The following is a 25,004-nucleotide window of genomic DNA, read 5'->3' as shown; positions in this document are numbered from 1 at the left end:
GAATCATGGATTAACTTTGATCGTATCTCTCTTTTACTTTGTCCAGACTAGTTTCAAGGAATTTGGGGAGGTGGGTTTGAGTAAGTACACTTAGGGTATATAAAGTTTTCACAAAAACTGTTTGGGGTCCTTGGCTAAAAGGAGACTCTGCCTTGGGCTGGTCAGTGTAGTAAACTGCACTCCACTATCTGCATTGTCCTTCTGAATGAGTTTGTTTCCTGGAATGTATGGCTACAACAATTTTAATAGACTTTACTCAGAAGGGCAAGGTGGGGGTGAGGGTTGGGATGGAAAATGCAGGAGGGTCTGAGGTGTTGATTGGGTTCTTCTCTCAGCTTTTAAAGTAAGGAGTGGGGCATATAACATGCAGCAAAGGCAAACATCACAGCATTTTCACCAGAACCAGGTCCCCTACAACTGTAACAGGAAGGAAAAACCTTTGGGAAAGGAAAACCAGGGCCATCTTTGTTGGCCTGTGACCTCCATGTGGCAGCCCCTCCTACCACGTATGCTCCTACCTTTCCTCAAAATCACTTTAAATTTCTGATTCCAGGTGTTGGGTGGAAAATTATCTTATTAGGTTGTTGCATAATAATGACAGAAGAAAAGGAGTGCTACTAAGATAAGACTCAAGCTGCTTATCCAGTGTTTCAAAGTGAAAGTGAAAGCCACTCAGTCATTTCTGACCCTTTTGGACCCCATGGTCTATACAGTCTGGAATTCTCCAGGCCAGAATATTGGAGTGGGTAGCCTTTACCTCCTCCAGGGGATCTTTCCAATCCAGGGGTTGAACCCAGGTCTCCCACACTGCAGGCAGATTCTTTACCAGCTTATCTACAAAGGAAGAAATAAATTATCCAAGAAACTGCCATCAAATAAAATTCCAAAGTGCAGTATTAAACCAATGTCGTGTAATGATTTAGAAAAGAAGTGGTCTTCATTAGAACAACCTCTTGGGTTCAATACATAGAGGAATATAATACCAAATACATATGCTTATAAAGGCTGATGGCTCTGAATAAAACTGTAGTGAAATCATAATATTAAGTTTTCAGCAAGCATCTGTCAGTTTCTTAAGATGCTCTTGAGATATAGTACTGAGTGTGAATATATATATGCACATACACATATATTAATGTTAAGGTGATTATTAAAGGGATAATGTTACCGGGTCTATCCTTCTCAAATCTTTATCTCTTAGATATGTGTACTGCAGTATCAGTGGGTGAAATTATATGTATCTGGGAGTTGTGCTAAATACTGGTGGCACTGTAGCAAAAGATGAAAGTTTAACAAAATGAGATGGATAACATGCTAATGACCATGGAAGCTTATTTCATGAAGTTCATTGTGCTATTCATTTTTGGACATGTTTGAAAATTTCCATAATAAAAAGTTAAAACGCATACTTCCTATGATAGGATATGAACAGATGAGAACTAAGGGCAATATCTTCTATGAGATTAGTTCCAAGTGTTTGAGGAATGGGAACTCACTCTTATTCATACTTCTTTAATAGGTAGGCATAGGTTAGAGTATTATTAGTCATTGTGTAAAGAGAAACCTATATGTAGGTCAAGAAGCAACAGTTAGAATGGAACATGGAGCAAATGGTTGTTCAAAATTGGAAAATGAGTATGTCAAGGCTGTATATTGTCACCCTGCTTAAATGCAGAATACATCATGAGAAATTCCAGGCTGCATGAATCACAAGCTGAAATCAAGATTGCCAGCAGAAATATCAACTAGTCTCAGATATGCAGATGTTACCTCTCTAATGGTAGAAAGTGAAGAGGAAGTAAAGAGCCTCTTGAAGAGGATGAAAGAGGAAAGTGAAAAATCTGGCTTGAATCTCAACATTCAAAAAAACAAAGATCATGGCATCTGGTCTCATCACTTCATGGCAAATAGAAAAGGGAAAAGTGGAAGCAATGACATATTTTATTTCTTGGGCTCCAAAATTACTGTGGACAGTGACTTCAGCCACTTTTAATGAAATTAAAAGATGCTTGTTCCTTGGAAGAAAAGCTATGACAAACTTGCTGCTGCTGCTGCCAAATTACTTCAGTCGCATCTGAATCTGTGTGACCCCATAGACAGCAGCCACCAGGCTACACCATCCCTGGGATTCTCCAGGCAAGAACACTGGAGTGGGTTGCCATTTCCTTCTCCAATGCATGAAAGTGAAAAGTGAAAGTGAAGTCACTCAGTCATGTCCGACTCTTAGCGACCCTATGGACAAACTTAGGTAGTGTAATAAAAAGCAGAGACATCACTTTGCCAACGGAGATCCATATAAGCAAAGCTATGGTTTTTCCAGTAGTCATGTATGGATGGGAGAGTTGGACCATAAAGAAGGCTGAGCACCAAAGCACTGATGCTTTTGAATTGTGATGTCGGAGAAGATTCTTGAGAGTCTCTTGGATTGCAAGGAGATCAAACCAGTAAATCCTAAAGGAGATCAACCTTGAATATTCATTGGAAGGACTGATGATGAAACTGAAGCCCCAATGCTTTGGCCACCTGATGCAAAGAACTGACTCATTTCCCTGATGCTAGGAAAGATTGAGGGCAGGAGAAGGGGTGATAGAAGATGAGATAGTTAGATACCATCACTGACTCAATGGACATGAATTTGAGAAAACTCCAGAAGATGGCAGAGGACAGAGGAGCTTGGCATGCTACAGTTTTTGAGGTCTAAAAGAATCAAACACGGCTTAGTGATGGAACAAGAATAACAAAACCCAGAGAAGGAGGGCACAATTATATTTAAAAAGAACACGGTGGCCTCTTCAGGAAGCTGAGCTAACATTTGCTGCCAATGCCTCAGGCAAGTTCATTCCAGAGCTCTCTCCCCATTGCCCTCATGTTTCAGAGTTTGCTGTCTAAAACTGTAGACTTCCCTCATTCAAAAATAAGCCTGGGAGGGATTCCCCCGTGGCACAGTGGATAAGAATCTACCTGCTAATTCAGGAAACATAGGTTTGATCCCTGGTTTGGGAAGATTACACATACTGAGGAGCAGCTACGCCCATGTGCCTTGACTACTGAGCTCACAAGCTGTAACTACTGAAGCCTGCATGCCTAGAGCCCATGCTCCACAATGAGGAGCTACTGCAATGAGAAGCCCACACAGCACAATGAAGAGTAGCCCCTGCTCTCCTCAACTAGAGAAGGCCCGCAGAAAAGCAACAAAGACCCAGCACAACCAAAAATAAAATAAATAAATAATCCTGGGAATCCCTGTCTTGTTTCTTTCCTTTTGTCTTTTTTTTTAAGGTCATGTGGTGTGATATGTGGGATCTTAGTTCCCTGACCAGGAAAACTAAGATTAAACCTGTCCCTCCTATATTGGGAGCACAGTCTTAATCACTGGAGCACCAAAGAAGTCCCTTATTTTGTTGCTGTTTTTTGAATTTTTTTTTTTTTTTTTTGCCCTGCCTTGCTGATCTTAAATCAGTTCCCTTATCAAACTTTGACCCAACATGAGCAATCAATTTCTTGATCAGACTTTGACCCTACATGAGTGTTGCATCAACAAACTACAAGGTAGTGAAAATGAACTTTATATTACACTTGTTATTCTTTTGCCACCCAACTATGAGTACCCCAACACAAGACCAGATTCTTTTTTTCAGAACAGGTGGAATGTTGGAGGAAAGCAAAGAGGGAATTGAGGACTGGACAGTTGTTATGGGTGTGTCTACCCAAATATTGGTGAGTTCATCTCCTGGTCTCTGCCATCCTATCTGCTCATCTCAGCTCCACCTCCACCACTCGAGCCCAGGTGATGAGTATTTCTCTCCTGGAAAGAGTCCTAGTGAACAGAGAAGCTCAGCTCTTACTCCAGCCCAGTTGTTCTCAACCAGGAGGTTGAGAGGTTGTCCCCAGAGATCATCTGGAAAACTCTGTAAACATTTTTGGTTCTCATAATTAAGTGGGGCAGTGACTACTGCTTCCAGTGGGTAGAGGTCAGGGATGCTGCAACACACCCTGCAATGCACAGGTCTCCTCACTAGCAAAGACTTGTCTGGTCCAAATGTCAACAGTGCTAAGGTTGAGGAAGCCTGCTTCCCTTCCCCCTATAAAACCTGAAATATAGAGCCATGCTCTTTCTATAAAGAGCAAATCAGATCATGTCACCCCATTGCTTAAAACTTTTCAATGGTTTCCTACTCTTATTATGAAGATTAAAAACAGCAACAAAAGTCCTCAGCTCCTTGAACTTGCATGACCTGACACTCATCCTCCCTCTTTTCTTACATCCCTTGCAGTAACCAAACTAACTTTATTCCTGCTTTTCTAGAAAGTATCATACACCCTCCTACCTCACAGGGTCTTGGCACATGTTAGTCCCTTTTATGAATTGTTTCATCCCTCTTACCAGCCCTTCCTCATTTTTTCTGATCAGTGCTGCCTCTAATCCTTTAGGAGACCTCAGCTCAGAGGTGACTCCATTACAGACTCCCTCCTTGACCACTGAGCTGTCAGCAGCCTGAGATGAGAGGCCATGTGAGGAGAGAAACCAGGCCACCCCAAGTCCTCCACCAATCCTGGTTCAGCCCACAGTAGAAACGAGGCCCGCCTGGACACCCAGTGCCAGCAGGGCCCCTGGGTGTGGGCAGGCCTGTGAGTGAGACCAGGAGGTCAGCAACAACCCTGCCTCATCAGCCTCACAACTGTACTGAGAAATAAATAAGTGACCACTGCTTTAGGCCATTTACATCTCAGGTGGTTGATGTAGTGACAAACAGCAGATTCATTCTCCTTGGTGTTCCTGACTGTGCACTAAGAAAAGCTCCCTGCTACTGTGGGGAATTCCCTCCTCACCTCCTGCTCTGTCCCCTTCACAGGACTGCTCTCAGGACCTGAGTTTCTGAGTCACAGTCCACTTAACAGGATGACACTGACAGTAGGTCAGTGAGTGGAGGTGGGGAGACTGTTCCCCTTTCCCATTTCACCATCCTGTCCCATCAGCCTCCCCAGAACTGCAGTCCAGCACTGGGCAGGGATGGTCTCATTTACTTAACTCAAGAACCAGAATATGTTTAAAAGGGTAGGTATCTATATCAGTGGGCTTCCTTGGTGGCTCAGTGGTAAAGAATCTGCCTGAAATGTAGGAGACCTGAGTTTAATCCCTGGGTTGAGAAGATCCCCTGGAGGAGGGCATGGCAACCAACTCTAGTACTCTTGCCTGGAGAATCCCATAGACAGAGGAGCCTAGCAGGCTGCCGTCCATAGCATCTCACAGAGTCAGACATGACTGAAGTGACTAGACAGCAGCAGCTGCAGAAGTAGAAGGGGCATCCATATCAGGGAGGAAAGGGAAAGTCTCCCTTTCCCTGTCACCTGGGAGCCCAGACCTGGTTCCCTGTGCACCCAGGTGCCTAAGTCCTTAAGGGAAATAGCTAAAGTTTTTCACAACTTGTCTTTTTTCAGATTCTAAAAGGCAAATCACATAAAGAATTGGTCATTTAGCAAAAAGTTCCCCCATGGGAAATTCCCAAGGCAACACCATTCCTCCCCCCACCTTTTTTTTTTAATTGAGGGCCCCCTTCCACTCTCTTCACATGAATCTCTACCTGCCTCTTGCAGAAGACTAATCCTCACAGGAAAACCTCATCCCCATGAAGATCTCATGACCTGAATCAGGCTCCACTCCCTGGCCAGTCGCCAAATCTCGAGTCTAAATCACTCAATTTAGCCTCACGGGGCATTTCCTGGGGGTCAGGTCAGGAAGGTCGGGGGCGTCTGAAGGAGAAAACAGTCTGATACTGTTGGCTCCTGAGTCTAGTGTGAGCCCAGGTCTCCCAGAAAATAGTTTTCCTTCAAAAATCCCACTCTGAGAGGTTCCTGAGTTTCTCGTTCTTTAAGTCTTTGACCTGCTAGAACAGGAAGGTCTATAAGCCTCCCCTGGCTTCTATCAGGAGGGGAGGCTCAAGTTTCCAAGAGTAAATATTTTTGAAGGGAACCAGGCAAACTATACTTGTATGAAGAAATAATTGTCTTAGCTAGTCCAGTGCATCTCCCTTATCTAGGTCGCTAGGAGAATCACACACCATTACAGGGCAGAAGAGGGTTTGATTTCTGCCTATTCTATTACCAACCCTAGTCAGACCCCAATCAGAGTTCTTTGCCAGGTGTGGCTTGTTCCAATAGGACTTGCTCTAAAAGCCCTCCATGGAGCTGCTGCTTGTGGTTCATGTGAGTGGAGAGGGGGTGGGGTTCCCGCTGGGCAGGCTCAGCTGTGTAGCTGTGGTGCCAGATCGCAGTGCCAGGTGCATCGCCTCTGCTCACAGACCCCTGGCCACCATCTTGAAACACAGTGCCCTGTGCAACAGCTCTGCACACGGCCCTTGGAGCTGAGGCATTGGAGCAGCTATTTCACACCAGGGGCTCTGGTCTGAAGGGCAGCGTACCAGGACCCCGCATAAGCTGCACTGTGAACAAATGAGACTCAACTCAGCACAAAGGAAAGGAAAAAAGGTTAGACTTTATGGCCCAGATTCTACTTTTTTGTTGTTTAGTTGCTTAGTTGTGTCCAACTCTTTTGAGACCCCTCCCCACCATGGGCTATAGCCCACCACAGTCCTCTGTCCATGGATTCCCCAGGCAAGAATACTGGAGTGGGTTGTCATTTCCTCCTCCAGAGGATCTTCCTGACCCAGGGATCCAACCCAGGTCTCCTGGTGTTGGCAGGTAGATTCTTTACTGCTGAGCCACCTAGGAAGCTCAATAGTCTTTTACTCCAGGGAATTGTTGATGGGCTTTGCTAGTGACTGCTTCATCACTGCCTGGTCTCCTGGAATGTTAAAGGCACAACCTTACCTTTAATGACTGCTTTCTTTGTTACCTGTGGAGATAATCCTGATGAAGAAAAAGAGACCAGATTCTTCCCTAAGCCCAAAGGGAAGGCATTCATATAATCATTTTTGTTTGTTTGTTTTTACCCATAAGTTAACTCTCTATTGGCAGGGGTTTGATGTTGCTCCTGAAATGACTGGAAGCCCCTGGTGCTTTTCATTTGAGGACGACAACTAGATATTGCTTAAATATGAAAGGGACGGAACTTAGCATCCAGGTGGACAGGGAACCAGGTCTGGGTTCCCAGATGACAGGCTAAGATGGCCTCATCCCTATGGAAACAGTGGGTCTATGCTTATGAGACAGGAAGGAGGGGGGCACAGATACTTAGAAAAACAGGACCCCACAAAAACTGGCTCAAACCAGCTACAAACAAGATGGTGTTGAGCATGGTCTGGTCACTGACTTCTAACTCATTACACCTTCATTATTACACTAAAAATCACTCCCCTCACGCCACGACAAGTGCCATTATATTTCCAAGGCTGACCATAAAAGGCCAAGAAGTGTGTGGTGGTTTAGTTCTGGAAAATCCATCTCTTCCCTAGAATAGCAAGAATATTCTTCCTACTCACTATCCTATGAAATTACCCGGCCCATAAAAACTCACAACCCCGTACTTTGGGGGCACTCTTGCCTTCTGAGAAGATCCACGTTCTGTCTGTGGAGTGTGTATCTCACTGAATTTAAGTCCATTTTCACTCTACTTGTACAGTTTTTTCCTGGATTCATTCCTGCAGAAGCCAAGGACCCTCACTGGGCAGCTGCTCTCAGGGGCTCCCAGGATATGATATTTCCTTCTCCTGAACCACTTGTAACATGGAGGATGAAGGATAGGGATTATAGACCTAAGCTGATTATAAAAGTAGCTGATTTATATTTAAGAAGAGTTCTTATTTGTTGTCTTATTTTCTCTTAAACTTTAGCAAAATCTGGCTTCTGCTTTCCCATCAGATTTTTTTACATTTGTTTTGTTTTGTTTTATGGCATTTTTAAATAAACTACTGCAATTGGTTAAGGATTTCCAGTAGTTAATTAAAAGTTCAGGAGGAATGGATAGTACTATACAAATAACAAAATGTGTTTATATTCTAAGACCTTAATACTAAATTTTTAAAACAGATGCTTTATCACCTCTAAAAATGAGCCCAATGTAATTTTATTAAAACCAGGAGTTCTAGGCTTTCCTATAATTACAACCCAATTAGTCCACTCTGTCAAACCTTTAATATTCATCCCCAAAAGTAACAGTATTTAGCCTGAGGTATTTTAAATGTGGCTCTACAGTCCCTAATTTAATGGCATTTTCCCTCTCTAACAATGGTCTTATTTCCACTTTAGTCCCATGACATCTATACTATTAACTACAATATAGTCAAAAATTAAAGTAACTGGAAAAAATCCTAGGACCTCTTGAAACAGCTGCTCATTACCTACTTCTGTTGAAACAGGAGCCACACAAAGATCTACAAGTGTTGCCTGACTGGATCCAGAATAAAGGTTCTTAAACTTGGTTTACCAGTTAACAATTCATATCAAGCCTTGGTATAATTAAGATGCTGAATATCACATACTTATGGTACAACAGGTCCAAAGTTTTGAGCTTTTAATGCAACTGAGAAATATTTCATAAAATTTTTAACTTAATATGCCTTAACACATCTGTGAGGTAGTTAAGTCAACAGTACTACCCATTTTAATACACAGTAAAACAAAAGGCAAAGGTAAGTAAATGACACACTTTAAGCACTAAGAATTGGAATTAACTGTAGAGGCTTGGGGCCTTCAGTCTAGTTATGACCAAAGGAAATGAAATTTAACCTTTCACTTTTTCTATGAAAACCATTAAATCATTTAAGAATTTTTTGTCTTTTTTTTTTTTTAATACTTTCTTATTAGTAGATGTAGTAGTACCTCTTCCAAATTTGGCACCCTTTTCTTCAGTAATATGGTAAACTGGGTACATAATTTAAGCTAGGCCTCTTCTTCTATCTGAATTAGTACAAAATTAAGACATTATCTTTTGAGAACTAAAATTATATGACATTTTTATTTTAGGATGCACAAACAAAAATGAGCAAACAAACAAACAACAAAAAACTTGAAATAGGCTTGTCAAATGATGTAAATTCATCCTTTCCATGGAAGCAGAAGGTAGATCAGTGCAGGTTATCCTCAGGCCTCATACATCCTGCTTCACTGCTGCTTGCACTCTGCTGGGTTTTGATCCTTCTTTGGGTCATAGTCTGGATCATTTTCCTCATCTCCTTCTTCTTCCCCTTCCTCATCCGCTTCTTCACCTTCTTCATCATAATCATCGTCATCATCTTCAATAGCTTCTTCAGTAAAGTATAACACTGATTTTGGGATTATACGCTCACATAAAAAGTGACCAATTTCAAAGTCTGCAGCGAGGATAGCTTCAGAATCATCATCCAGATCTCCACTCTCAGGAACTTCAGGAGGGGCAAAAAAATGAAAGAGTCATTAGAAACTGTTTTGGTCACAGTACGAACTGTCCCACGACCCTTGTGTTTCGGCTTCTTCTTAATCGTTTTCAAAGTGACATTCTTCCCTTTTTTCCAATCTATCTGGCACCCTGTACAACCCATAATTTCTGGTCCATCAAAAGAAAAGGGATCAGAATCATCTGGTTCTGACCTCATCCTGTATGTCTTTGTCAACACTTCATTTGTGAAATATTCATTGGGTTCAAAGTGAAATTCTAAAACAAAACTCATAGGCTGACCAGCATCTGAGAACTTCACTTTAATATCTTTTAAGTGCTTCAGAATAGGTTCATCATGTTCCTGAACCATATCACTGAGCAAGTCAACATTCTTAAAAACGGTCAACCAAAACGCAGGAATTCCCTTGGGATCTTCTTTTTCTTCATCCTTTTTCTCATCTTCAATCTCGGCCTTTTCTTTTAGCTCCTCTGAAATTTCATCTTCCTCATCTGGTTTCCATTCACACTCTTCTTCTGTAAGTTCATAAATGGCATTAATGATCTCAAATCGCTTATCAAACAGAGACTGATAAAGAACAGCATACTTTCTTTCAAGATCATGAACTTCCTCATAGAATTTGGCTTCTATCTGCACACATTTAACTTGAAGGTTTTTGAGAGCATTCACTAGTCTTTTAACTACCCTAGGCAAGCTTTCAATGTATCCTGTTGGTGTTTCTACCAGACCATCAAGTCTTTCTTGAAGGGCTGCAAGAATCTGAGGATTTTGCATCATCTGAACAGTCAGCTGACACGCTTTGATTTTTGTTTCTTCACCAGTTTCTTCTTCTTCTACTTCTTCAACATCATCCAAATCTTGATCAAGTTCAGACTGTTCTTTGTTGTCGATGTCTGCCATGTTGTACAAATGCCAAATATTTTCAAAAATGGCAAATTTCGTTTTCCAGCTCAGCTCTCCGATGGCGAGCGCCGGTAGCCAAGCGGCCCGAGCTGCGCAGGCAGTGACTCAGGGCGGCGGCGGGAGGAGCAGGAGCTGCTTTGTTTTTAAAATCAACTCTGCTATGAGATTTTAAAGTAAGTAACTGAGTCCTTACCTGCTCCCCAGATGGACGGCACACACTTCCTCTCCCTACATGGCATTCTCTCATCCTGGCTCCAGACTCCATAAGCCTGCTGCCTCCCGCTTTCTGAATTTTCCAGACCCCAAGTGGGAAGTCAGCGTTTTCTACTTCACTTGTAACACAGGATGATGGCATGGGAGTCCCCTCTACAAAGCTGCTAACTCTGCTGGCTTCTAACAGGAGGTAAGGTACAAGCTATGCATGAAGTGGTTTCTGTCATATCCTGTATCCCCCCTTACTTTGGGGATGGCAATCACTGGGGACAGGGCTCTTCAGCTCTCTGCCTTTCATTCCCAGGCCTTTGCTCTCCTCTGATTTGAGTTTTAATCTCTTTTCTGTGGAGGAAATCTTGGTTGGCTGTTTTCTTACCAACTGTGCTCTTTATACCAGCACCAGTGCCCTTTAAGCTATAACCTCAATAATTCCATTTTCATTCCTTTTACACAAACATTTACATGATAGCAAGGGACAGTCAATTTAATATTCTGGTAAAATATCTTGCCATGATAGTTTCCACTTATTGAACATCTCTTCTGTGCTAGGAACTGCGGTAAGCAGTTTCACATAAAACAATAACTCCATGAAATTGATATTACTTTTTAGTACCCACTTTGCAGATGAGAAATTTTATTCAGAGAATATAATTATCAACTGAAGGTGGAAGAGTTGCCCTTGTTAGGAGGTGGTCTTCCTTATTTATCTGATACATCTGCTGGGAACCTAAGAGTTTCCAGTTTCTGGGCGGATCAAGTAGAAACAAAAGACATGTTTTAATTCTACTTACAAGGGTCTTATTTTCCAAATAATTAGCTTCTGGGGAAGAGTTTCCTTGTGTCTGGAAAACATGAACTAAAACCAGTAATATTTTAATCAAAAACCATAAAAATTTATCAGAAACCTGAATTTATCAGAAGTCCTTCCTATGAATCTTGTTGAACATGAAGCACTTTGCAAAACTATCCAAGTATGATAGCAATCTGTAAATGATAGAAAATCTTTCCATAGGTGTGCATGCTGCACAGGTTAATATACTATATTTCTCTTGTTCATCTGTCTTATATTATTTGAATTTCCAAGGCCCCAGCCAGAGAGACTAGAAGGGTAAAAGAAAAAGGAATTTTCCTCTCCCCTACGCAGTAAAATATACATAATGTAAGACGAACCACTTTAACCATTTCTTAAATGTACCGCTCTGTGGCATTAATTATATTCACATTGTTGTGAATCCATCTCCAGAATTTTTTCATCTTTCCTCTAGGTTTTATAAGGTTTGTCACACCTTTCTTTCCTTCCAAAGAGCAAACATCTTTTAAGTTCATGGCTGCAGACACTGTCCACTGTGATTTTGGAGCCCAAGAAAATAAAATCTGTCACTGCTTCCACTGACTCCCCTTCTTTCTGCCATGGGGCCAGATACCATGATCTTAGCTTTTTGAATGTTGAGTTTCAAGCCAGCTTCTTCATCCTCATCTTTTACCCTCATCAAGAGGCTCTTTACTTCCTCTTTGCTTTCTGCCACTAGAGTGGTATCATCTGGTTATCTGAGGTTATTGATATTTCTCCTGGCAATCTTGATTCCAGTTTTTGCTTTATCCAGTCGGGAATTTTGCATGATTCAGTCTGCATATAAGTTAAGCAGAGTGACACTATACGGTCTTGTCATACTCCTTCACCAATTTGGAACTAGTCCATCTTCCATGTCTGGTTCTAATTGTTGCTTCTTGACCCACATACAAGTTTCTTAGGAGACAGGTAAGGTGGGCTGGTACTTCCATCACTTTAAGAATTTTCCAGAGGGAGGAGCCAAGATGGCGGAGGAGTAGGACGGGGAGAACATTTTCTCCCCCACAAATTCATCAAAAGAGCATTTAAACGTCGAGTAAATTCCACAAAACAACTTCTGAATGCTGGCAGAGGACATCAGGCACCCAGAAAAGCAACCCAACTCTTCGAAAGGAGGTAGGAAAAAATATGAAAGACAAAAAAAAGAGACAAAAGAGGGAGGGATGAAGTTCCATCCTGGAAAGGGAGTCTTAAAAAGAGAGAAGTTTCCAAACACCAGGAAACCTTCTCACTGCTGAATCTGTGCCGAGCTTTGGAAGCACAGAGGGCAACATAACGGAGAAAAAATAAATAAACAATTAAAACTCGCAGATTTCAAGCCCTACAGTAACTCCCCCAGCGGAGAAGCAGCGCAGATGCCTGCACACGCCATTAGCAAGTGGGGGCTGGACAGGGAGGCGCAGCGTGGGCTGCATCACTTAGAGTAAGAATCTGGACCGAATACCCTGAGCGCTATCTGAGTGAAATAATTTGGGCTAGCAAACCAGACTGTGGGATATCTATCACGCAAAAAGCCAGCCCTAACCTAAGACACCACCAGGCCCACGCATGGAACAAAGGACTGAACAGAGATAGCCAGCTGCAGACCTTCCCCCTCTGGTGACAGGCAGCCAGAGCCAGAAGGGGGCAATCACAGCCCCAGAGAGACATTATCTATAAGGCTTCTTTGCTAACTAAAACTTCTTGGGGGTCTGGACAGTCAACATCTGCCTGAGAAGGTGCGCCGGTTTTACACCCAGATAACCGAGTGGCTGGGAGGTGATAAGTTGCAGCATTGGTGCTCGCCAAACACCTCATCACCTGAGCTGCTCGGACCTGGGAAGAGCACAAAATGCAGGCCCAACTGAGTCTGCGCCTCTGAGGACTACCCGAGTGCCTGAACCTGAGCGGCTTGGACCTGGGAGGTACATGCAGCCCAGGCCTGGCCTCGGATTGTTCCCGGCGGAACAACCTAGAGCCCGAGCAGTGTGGGCAGGGAGGCTACATGCGCCATGAGCGGGGGCAGACCCAGTGTGGCTGAGGCACTGCGAGCGCACACCAGTGTTATTTGTTTGCAGCATCCCTCCCTCCCTCCCCACAGCGCGACTGAACAAGTGAGCCTAAAAAAAAAAAAAAAAAAAAGTGTCCTCCACCATCCCCTTTGTGTCAGGGCGGAAACCAGACACTGAAGAGACCAGCAAACAGAAGAAGTTATAACAGAGGGAAACGCTTTGGAAGCTACAGGCAATAGATTAAAACCCTGTGGTTACTACGGACTACATAGGAAGGGGCCTATAGATCTTGAAAAATAAAAGTTGGACCAAGGAACTAGCCAAAAATGAACTGAACCCACAATACTCACAACAAAACCAGAAAAAGTCCTAGATATATTTTTACTATTTTTACGATCGTTCTTTCTTTCTTTCTTTTTTAATTAAAAAAAAAAATTAAGTCCTCTATTGTTCCTTTAATTTTCACTTTTATAACCTATTACCTTGCAAAAAAAAAATCCTATTATTTTCTTCTTCAGCAAACTTCATATATATATATATATTTTATAATTTTTTGACCTTGTTTTTTTTTTTTATTCTTCTTCTTCTTTTCTTTAACATTGTATTTTTGAAATTCCAAACTCTATTCTAGATTTTTAATTTTAGCTTTTTGGTATATGTTATCAATTTTGTACCTATAGTTTTTTTTTATAATTTCTGAGACTTTTGTTTTCTCTATTTCTTTCTCTTCTTCTTTTATATAACATTGTATATCTGAAATTCCAAACTCTACTCTATATTTTTAATTTATGCTTTTTGGTATTTGATATCAATTTTGTACCTGTATTTTCTTTATAATTTTTGTGACATTGTTTGTTTTTGTTTGTTTGTTTGTTTTCTCTCTTTATTTTTCTTCTTCCTTTTTTTTAACATTATATTTTTGAAATTCCAAACTCTACTCTAGATTTTTAATTTTTGCTTTTTGGTATTAGTTATCAATTTTGTACCTGTAGTTTCTTTATAACTTTTGCGACCTTGTTTGTTTTTCTTTGTTCATTTTTTCTCTCTTTCTTTTCCTTCTTCTTTCTTTAACATCGTATTTTTGAAATTCCAAACTCTACTCTAGAGTTTTAATTTTTGCTTTTATGTATTTGTTACCAATTTTGTACCTTTAAGAACCCAATCTTCAAGACCCATTTTTCACTAGGGAGCGAGATTACTGGCTTGACTGCTCTCTCTCCCTTTGGACTCTCCTTTTTCTCCACCAGGTCGCTGGTGTCTCCTCCCTAACCCCTCTCTACTCTACCCAACTCTGTGAATTTCTGTGTGTTCCAAATGGTGGAGAACACTTAGGGAACTGATTACTGTCTGGATCTGTCTCCCTCCTTTTCATTCCCCCCTTTTATCCTTCTGGCCACCTCTGTGTCCATCCTCCTTCTTCTCTTCTCTATATAACTCCATGAACATCTCTGAGTGGTCCAGTTGTGGAGTGCACATAAGGAAGTGACTACTGGCTAGCCCGCTCTCTCCACTATTGTTTCCACCTCATCTCATTTGGGTCACCTCTAACTCCCTCCTCCCTCTTCTCTTCTCCATGTAATGCTGTGAACCTCTCTGAGTGACCCACACAGTAGAGAAACTTTTCATCTTTAATGTAGATGTTTTATCAATGGTGCTGCATAGAAGGAGAAGTTTTGAAACTACTGTAAAAATAAGACCAATAACTGGAAGCAAGAGGCTTAATTCCAAACCCTGACTCCAGGGAACTCCTGACTCCAAGGAACATTAATTGACAGGAGCTCATCAAACGCCTCCATACCGACATTGAAACCAAGCACCACACAAGGGCCAACAAGTTCCAGGGCAAGACATACCAAGCAAATTCTCCAGCAACAAAGGAACACAGCCCTGAGCTTCAAGATACAGGCTGCCCAAAGTCACCCCAAAACCACAGACATCTCATAACTCATTACTGGACATTTCATTACACTCCAGAGAGAAGAAATACAGCTCCATCCACCAGAACATCGACACAAGCTTCCCTAACCAGGAAACCTTGACAAGCCACCTGTACAAACCCACACACAGTGAGGAAACGCCACAATAAAGAGAACTCCACAAACTGCCAGAATACAGAAAGGACACCCCAAACTCAGCAATTTAAACAAGATGAAGAGACAGAGGAATACCCAGAAGGTAAAGGAACAGGATAAATGCCCACCAAACCAAACCAAAGAGGAAGAGATAGGGAATCTACCTGATAGAGAATTCCAAATAATGATAGTGAAATTGATCCAAAATCTTGAAATTAAAATGGAATCACAGATAAATAGCCTGGAGGCAAGGATTGAGAAGATGCAAGAAAGGTTTAACAAGGACCTAGAAGAAATAAAAGAGAGTCAATATATAATGAATAATGCAATAAATGAAATTAAAAACACTCTGGAGGCAACAAATAGTAGAATAACAGAGGCAGAAGATAGGATTAGTGAATTAGAAGATAGAATGGTAGAAATAAATGAATCAGTAAGGATAAAATAAAAACAAATTAAAAGAAATAACAATCTCAGAGACCTCCAGGACAATATTAAATGCTACAACATTCGAATCATAGGGGTTCCAGAAGAAGAAGACAAAAAGAAAGACCATGAGAAAATACTTGAGGAGATAATAGTTGAAAACTTCCCTAAAATGGGAAAGGAAATAATCACCCAAGTCCAAGAAACCCAGAGAGTCCCAAACAGGATAAACCCAAGGTGAAACACCCCAAGACACATATTAATCAAATTAACAAAGATCAAACACAAAGAACAAATATTAAAAGCAGCAAGGGAAAAACAACAAATAACACACAAGGGAATTCCCATAAGGATAACAGCTGATCTTTCAATAGAAACTCTTCAAGCCAGGAGGGAATGGCAAGACATACTTAAAATGATGAAAGAAAATAACCTACAGCCCAGATTATTGTACCCAGCAAGGATCTCATTCAAGTATGAAGGAGAAATCAAAAGCTTTTCAGACAAGCAAAAGCTGAGAGAATTCTGCACCACCAAACCAGCTCTCCAACAAATACTAGAGGATATTCTCTAGACAGGAAATACAAAAACAGTGTATAAATTCGAACCCAAAACAATAAAGTAAATGGCAACGGGATCATACTTATCAGTAATTACCTTAAACGTAAATGGGTTGAATGCCCCAACCAAAAGACAAAGACTGGCTGAATGGATACAAAAACAAGACCCCTACATATGTTGTCTACAAGAGACCCACCTCAAAACAGGGGACACATACAGACTGAAAGTCAAGGGCTGGAAAAAGATTTTCCATGCGAATAGGGACCAAAAGAAAGCAGGAGTAGCAATACTCATATCAGATAAAATAAACTTTAAAACAAAGGCTGTGAAAAGAGACAAAGAAGGTCACTACATAATGATCAAAGGATCATTCCAAGAGGAAGATATAACAATTATAAATATATATGCATCCAACACGGGAGCACCGCAGTATGTAAGACAAATGCTAACAAGTATGAAAGGAGAAATTAACAATAACACAATAATGGGGGAGACTTTAATACCCCACTCACACTTATGGATAGATCAACTAAACAGAAAATTAACAAGGAAACACAAACTTTAAAGGATACAATAGACCAGTTAGACCTAATTGATATCTATAGGACATTTCATCCCAAAACAATGAATTTCACCTTTTTCTCAAGCGCACATGGATCCTTCTCCAGGATAGATCACATCCTGGGCCATAAAGCTAGCCTTGGTAAATTCAAAAAAATAGAAATCATTCCAAGCATATTTTCTGACCACAATGCAGTAAAATTAGATCTCAATTACAGGAGAAAAAACTATTAAAAACTCCAACATATGGAGGCTGAACAACACGCTGCTGAATAACCAACAAATCACAGAAGAAATCAAAAAAGAAATCAAAATTTGCATAGAAACGAATGAAAATGAAAACACAACAACCCAAAACCTGTGGGACACGGTAAAAGCAGTCCTAAGGGGAAAGTTCATAGCAATACAGGCACACCTCAAGAAACAAGAAAAAAGTCAAATAAATAACCTAACTCTACACCTAAAGCAACTAGAAAAGGAAGAAATGAATAACCCCAGGGTTAGTAGAAGGAAAGAAATCTTAAAAATTAGAGCAGAAATAAATGCAAAAGAAACAAAAGAGATTGTAGCAAAAATCAACAAAACCAAAAGCTGGTTCTTTGAAAGGATAAATAAAATTGACAAACCATTAGCCAGACTCATCAAGAAACAAAGGGAGAAAAATCAAATCAGTAAAATTAGAAACGAAAATGGAGAGATCACTACAGATCATAAGAGACTACTATCAACAATTATATGCCAATAAAATGGACAACGTGGAAGAAATGGACAAATTCTTAGAAAAATACAACTTTCCAAAACTCGACCAGGAAGAAATAGAAAATCTTAACAGACCCATCCCAAGCATGGAAATTGAAACTGTAATCAAAAATCTTCCAGCAAACAAAAGCCCAGGTCCAGACGGCTTCACAGCTGAATTCTACCAAAAATTTAGAGAAGAGCTAACACCTATCCTGCTCAAACTCTTCCAGAAAATTGCAGAGGATGGTAAACTTCCAAACTCATTCTATGAGGCCACCATCACCCTAATACCAAAACCTGACAAAGGTCCCACAAAAAAAGAAAACTACAGGCCAATATCACTGATGAACACAGATGCAAAAATCCTTAACAAAATTCTAGCAATCAGAATCCAACAACACATTAAAAAGATCATACACCATGACCAAGTGGGCTTTATCCCAGGGATGCAAGGATTCTTCAATATCCACAAATCAATCAATGTAATACACCACATTAACAAATTGAAAAATAAAAACCATATGATTATCTCAATAGATGCAGAGAAAGCCTTTGACAAAACTCAACACCCATTTATGATAAAAACTCTCCAGAAAGCAGGAATAGAAGGAACATATCTCAAAACATAAAAGCTATATATGACAAACCCACAGCAAACATTATCCTCAATGGTGAAAAATTGAAAGCATTTCCTCTAAAGTCAGGAGCAAGACAAGGGTGCCCACTTTCACCATTACTATTCAACATAGTTTTGGAAGTTTTGGCCACAGCAATCAGAGCAGAAAAAGAAATAAAAGGAATCCAAACTGGAAAAGAAGAAGTAAAACTCTCACTATTTGCAGATGACATGATCCTCTACATAGAAAACCCTAAAGACTCCACCAGAAAATTACTAGAACTAATCAATGACTATAGTAAAGTTGCAGGATATAAAATCAACACACAGAAATCCCTTGCATTCCTATACACTAATAATGAGAAAACAGAAAGAGAAATTAAGGAAACAATTCCATTCACCATTGCAAGGGAAAGAATAAAATACTTAGGAATATATCTACCTAAAGAAACTAAAGACCTATATATAGAAAACTATAAAACACTGGTGAAAGAAATCAAAGAGGATACTAACAGATGGAGAAATATACCATGTTCATGGATTGGAAGAATCAATATAGTGAAAATGAGTATACTACCCAAAGCAATTTATAGATTCAATGCTATCCCTATCAAGCTACCAACAGTATTCTTCACAGAGCTAGAACAAATAATTTCACAATTTGTATGGAAATACAAAAAACCTCGAATAGCCAAAGCGATCTTGAGAAAGAAGAATTGAACTGGAGGAATCAACCTACCTGACTTCAGGCTCTACTACAAAGCCACAGTTATCAAGACAGTATGGTACTGGCACAAAGACAGAAATATAGATCAATGGAACAAAATAGAAAGCCCAGAGATAAATCCACACACATATGGACACCTTATCTTTGACAAAGGAGGCAAGAATATACAATGGATTAAAGACAATCTCTTTAACAAGTGGTGCTGGGAAATCTGGTCAACCACTTGTAAAAGAATGAAACTAGAACACTTTCTAACACCATACACAAAAATAAACTCAAAATGGATTAAAGATCTAAACGTAAGACCAGAAACTAAAACTCCTAGAGGAGAACATAGGCAAAACACTCTCACATACATCACATCAGGATCCTCTATGACCCACCTCCCAGAATATTGGAAATAAAAGCAAAAATAAACAAATGGGACCTAATTAACCTTAAAAGCTTCTGCACATCAAAGGCAACTATTAGCAAGGTGAAAAGACAGCCTTCAGAATGGGAGAAGATAATAGCAAATGAAGCAACTGACAAACAACTAATCTCGAGAATATACAAGCAACCCCTACAGCTCAACTCCAGAAAAATAAATGACCCAATCAAAAAATGGGCCAAAGAACTAAATAGACATTTCTCCAAAGAAGACATGCAGATGGCTAACAAACACATGAAAAGATGTTCAACATCACTCATTATCAGAGAAATGCAAATCAAAACCACTATGAGGTACCATTTCACACCAGTCAGAATGGCTGTGATCCAAAAGTCTACAAAGAATAAATGCTGGAGAGGGTGTGGAGAAAAGGGAACCCTCTTACACTGTTGGTGGGAATGCAAACTAGTACAGCCACTATGGAGAACAGTGTGGAGATTCCTTAAAAAACTGGAAATAGAACTGCCTTATGATCCAGCAATCCCACTGCTGGGCATACACACTGAGGAAACCAGAAGGGAAAGAGACACGTGTACCCCAATGTTCATCGCAGCACTGTTTATAATAGCCAGGACATGGAAGCAACCTAGATGTCCATCAGCAGATGAATGGATAAGAAAACGGTGGTACATATACACAATGGAGTATTACTCAGCCATTAAAAAGAATACATTTGAATCAGTTCTAATGAGGTGGATGAAACTGGAGCCTATTATACAGAATGAAGTAAGCCAGAAGGAAAAACACCAGTACAGTATACTAACGCATATATATGGAATTTAGAAAGATGGTAACAATAACCCTGTGTACGAGACAGCAAAAGAGACACTGATGTATAGAACAGTCTTATGGACTCTGTGAGAGAGGGAGAGGGTGGGAAGATTTGGGAGAATGGCATTGAAACATGTAAAATATCATGTATGAAACGAGATGCCAGTCCAGGTTTGATGCACGATACTGGATGCTTGGGGCTAGTGCACCGGGACGACCCAGAAGGATGGTATGGGGAGGGAGGAGGGAGGAGGGTTCAGGATGGGGAACACATGTATACCTGTGGCGGATTCATTTTGATATTTGGCAAAACTAATACAATTATGTAAAGTTTAAAAATAAAATAAAATTAAAAAAAAAAAAAGAAAAGAATTTTCCAGTTTGTTGTGATCCACACAGTCAAAGGCTTTACTGTTGTCAATTAAGCAGAAATATATGTTTTTCTGGAACTGCCTCAAAGATTACACCCTTGCAGTTATTTCTTGGTTTTTTGTTTTTTGTTTTTTTCCTGTTTCTCCTCAGTAAAATTTCTCATAGGGGTTGTGTTTAAAATCACTGTCTCCATACTGTCACACACCATTATCTGTTCAAAACATTCTTATAGGGTTTCTCTCTCCTTTTCTTTAAAATACTGCTCTTATTAATTTACCAAAAATCTCTCTTTCAAATCCAGTTGTTACTTTTCTGTCTTCAGTGTTTCAGCCTCTCAGAAGCATGGGCTCCAGCTTCTCCTTCTAGAAACACTCCCTTCGCTTCTGTGACTGCTCATTCTCTCCCACTTCAGTCTCCCTGGGTGAGTCTCTACCTGTGAATGTTGGAGGGCCTTGGGGCTCAGTTTTCTCAGGCTTCTCTCTCTCTCTCTCTCTCTTTTTTTTTTTTTTTTGGTTTGTTTCTATACATCTTATTTCTTTAATAAAATTTTTTAAACAACTAGGAAAATGTCAGTATTCTATATACTGTTTGGGATATATATATATATATATATATATATATGTATATTATTTAAAAAAATGAAAATTGATGTTTCATGTCAAAAGAAGAGAGGAAATTTACTGATCATTTAGGAAGACTTGTAAAGCCATTAGTAAACCAAAGAATCTTCTGATAATATTCACTTTTTCAGCTGTCATTCTTCAGGTTATTTTAATCTCACAGAAGACAATTGAGATCAAGAGGCATATAAGTTACCAAAATAACATATTCAAATTCATCATTATGATTCCTAATAGAGAACCTCAGATTCTTACTTTAAAGCCTATTAAATATCATTTTACAAGCCAGTTTAAAAGTAGTAAGAAGTAAAATATTATTAGAAAAGAGAATAAATAAAAATATAGAAAACATAGACAAGACATTTTTAAAAGTTAAGTTTTTGTTTGCAAGTATACATAAATAAATCCATAAATCCCACCTATATTTCATTAGCTCTTAAAAGTATTATACCAAATGACACAACATTACATGCTGGTAAAGATATCAAGTAATTTATAACATTTGTCATCATGTTCTGCAGACTCTAAAGAATGGAAGGACATCAGCAACACATTTTAGAAAAATGTCCATCAAAAAAGTCAATATTTTTGTTTTAATATGTCCACGATATAATAACGCTTCACCCAAAGGTGTGATTCTAAGGATGGGAATTGCACACACATATGAGTTGTAAGCTCTGTGAGAGTAGGAAACTCATTTCATCTAGATGCAATTTAATGTTTTTATATCATCTGCTTACCTGAGAGTGTAGTTGAAAGTAGAATATCTAACAGGAATGAAAGAAAGTCACTTCTCAGTAAATAAAAAGCAATTCCAAAGTTCCTTGTGTTAAAAAGCACTTCAGTTTGCTTCCCCAGTGGTGCTAGAGGTAAAGAACCCGCCTGCCAATGCAGGAGCCATAAGAGACACTGGTTTGATCCCCAGGTCATGAAGGTCTCCTGGAGAAGGAAATGGCAACCCACTCCAGCATTCTTGCCTCGAGAATCCCATGGACAGAGGAGACTACAGTACACAGGGTTGCAAAGGGAAGCCTGGCATGCTGCAGTCCATGGGGTTGCAAAGAGTTGAACACAACTGAAGTAACTTAGCACAGTTTTTTAACTTCTTTATGTCATATAATAGGTGAGTATACAAAACAGAGATTAATATTATAATAATTATATTATTATATAAATAATATACCATGCAGATTAATTTTATAAATGTATTCTTACCTCAAATTCTACTTCTCTTAGTTTAAGTCACACTTAATAAACAGGAAGAAAAATTTAATGAAGGAAATATGGACCTACTCCTGGTGATTGGCAGGGGTTGGAAAGGAGATTGTGATAATAAACTTGGTAGTGTTTCATAAATTATTTTTAAAAACTTAAAAGAGAAAGGCTAAGTCCACTCTAATTTTTATTGGTTGAGCTGAAGAAAGTAATCAGGTGATTTATAAACCTGTGAAATTCTTTAAGAGATCAATATGACATTTTATTAAATCATATGTCAATCTATAATTTTTAAATATCTCTATTTCCTCTATCATAATGCTACACCTTTTGAAAATATAATATTCATCAATATCTTGCCAGTGTTTAATAGGCTTTTCTTTCTTTTAGGAGGGGGCAGGTACAGAGATTTCCCCTATTTCCTGCCCCCATATTTCATAGCCTCCCCACTCTCAACATCCCCCACCAAATGACATATTTGCTTCACTTGATGAATCTACATTGATTCATCCTGTCACCCAAAGTTCATGACTTACATTAGGGTTCACTCTTGGTATTGTGCATTCCATAGGTTTGAACAAATGTATAATGATACTTTCATTAGTATGATATCATACAGAGTATTTTCATTGTCCTAAAAACCCTCTGTGCTCCACCAGTTCATCCCTCACTCCCACCTCCACCCTCTGGCTACCACTGATCATTATACTGTCTCTATAGGTTTGCTTTTTTGTCGTATAGTTAGAATCATACAGTATGTAACCTTTTCAGATTGACTTCTTCCACTAAGAATAAGCATTTAAGTTTCTTCCATGTTGTTTCATGTCTTGTTAGCTCATTTTATTTTAATTCTGAATAACACTCCATGGTTTGGGGGGGTCAGTTTATCCATTTTCCTACTGAAGGGCATCTTGGTTACTTCCAGGTTTTGTCAGCTATGAATAAAACTGCTATAGGTATTTTATAGATTCAAAACTTTTTTTTCTCTTCCTTCAAAATTAAACATAAAATCAGCCAGCCTACTTCCAACATGCATCTAAAGCAGACTGAAGAGACATCTCCTTTGGTCTGCTTCATGTTCTCTCCATCTCTGTGTTAATTGCATTACTGGTAATAATAGCACATTAATTTCCATTCCATTTACTTATTTTAAATAACACAGGAAAATAAACCCCCCCAATGGATGCATAAGCAAGTGCCATTACAATACAGAGATGCTTGTTCTATGGAAACTGAACCAACTGACTGATAGGCAGAGATAGATGGCAATGCTTGATAGTCAGTTGCTGGATGAAAATCTAAATTTGAAATAAGAAAAGTTGTTCAAGAATAACAAAGTAGTCGGAGTCCAATAAGACACAAGAATATGTGCTAGAAACAGTGTGCCTGGCTGTTTTGATTAATGAGTGAAGACTTAAGTTGCCTGGCTGTTGAAAAAAGTTATGCATACATACATCCCAGCTGGTGAAAGGAATGGAAACTTTTGATCCAGAATCTGACCTCAATTTGGAGAGAAGAGCATCTCTCATCGGATATAAGTAAGCTATACTACATAGTTTAATTCTGAAATTTGCAAGGATACATGACAGGGAGTTAAATGATCCTGATCCTTACAGATCAGGTCATTTGAAGAGGTGGCACCTCAGGTTTTCTGACCAAAACTACCATTTTTGGACCAAAGGCCAGTTGCTCTTTCCCAGTAGCTTCTTTTCCAAAGGTAATGCGTTATTATGAATCCTCTGTCTGGTAGGTTGTCAGTAGTAAAATATTGTCACTACACAGAATCCAGAGAAACCCATTGGGCAGTAGAAAACAACAACAACAACAAAAAACTATCACTTTATCTTGCTTCCTACAAGTGGTAGTCAGTAGTCACTAATAAAATACCATCACCAGGCAGAATTCAGTGAAACTGACTGCCAAGAAAGACAGAATAATATCCTTAGTTACCAATGCTCAGATACAGTGAAATGTTAGGAATCCAGAAAGAACATAACAGTTGAGTCAGTAAAAGATATTAGCTATTGGTGCAGTAAACATGAGTCTATATAAAAGTAAGTGAGTGAAGTCGCTCAGTTGTGCCCGACTTTGTGACCCCACGGACTGTAGCCTACCAGGCTCCTCCACCCATGGGATTTTCCAGGCAAGAATACTGGAGCGGGTTGCCATTTCCTTCTCCAGGAAATCTTCCCGACCCATGGATTGAACCCAGGTATCCCACATTGTAGGTAGACACTTCACCTTCTGAGCCACCAGGTAAGTCTATATACAAGTAAAAATGAGTCTATATACAAGTCAAGGAGCTGGCTGATCCTGAGTTCACAGGAGAGGTAACAACACATTTTTGCCATGAAAGTGGAATGAAGGAATGGGAATGGAGGCAGACAGACAGTAGCCTCTGTCCCAGCATACTCACAACTTCTCTGATCTTTTCATCCTGACAGTCTCAGGATACAGCTTTTGTCAGTCCTTCCATTCTGGCCACTGTTCAGAGCTTTCAGTGCCATTTTCTCTGTTCCTCTGGCACAACTGTCCCCTCACACCTCCTTCAATGCTCTTCCTTACTTTACGTAGATCTGAGTTTCTTACTTATTTTCCTTATG

General features: G+C 39.8%; 1 pseudogene; it reads right to left on the bottom strand.

The window, feature by feature from the left end:
- Positions 1-8,895: 8,895 nt before the first annotated feature.
- Positions 8,896-10,364, bottom strand: LOC129624669 (nucleosome assembly protein 1-like 1; annotated as a pseudogene).
- Positions 10,365-25,004: the final 14,640 nt, after the last annotated feature.

The sequence above is a fragment of the Bubalus kerabau genome, chromosome 12 (genome assembly GCF_029407905.1).
Source record: "Bubalus kerabau isolate K-KA32 ecotype Philippines breed swamp buffalo chromosome 12, PCC_UOA_SB_1v2, whole genome shotgun sequence".
Taxonomy (NCBI): domain Eukaryota; kingdom Metazoa; phylum Chordata; class Mammalia; order Artiodactyla; family Bovidae; genus Bubalus; species Bubalus kerabau.
Note: the sequence above shows the minus strand (reverse complement) of the source record. Positions and strands in the feature narration are given on the sequence as shown.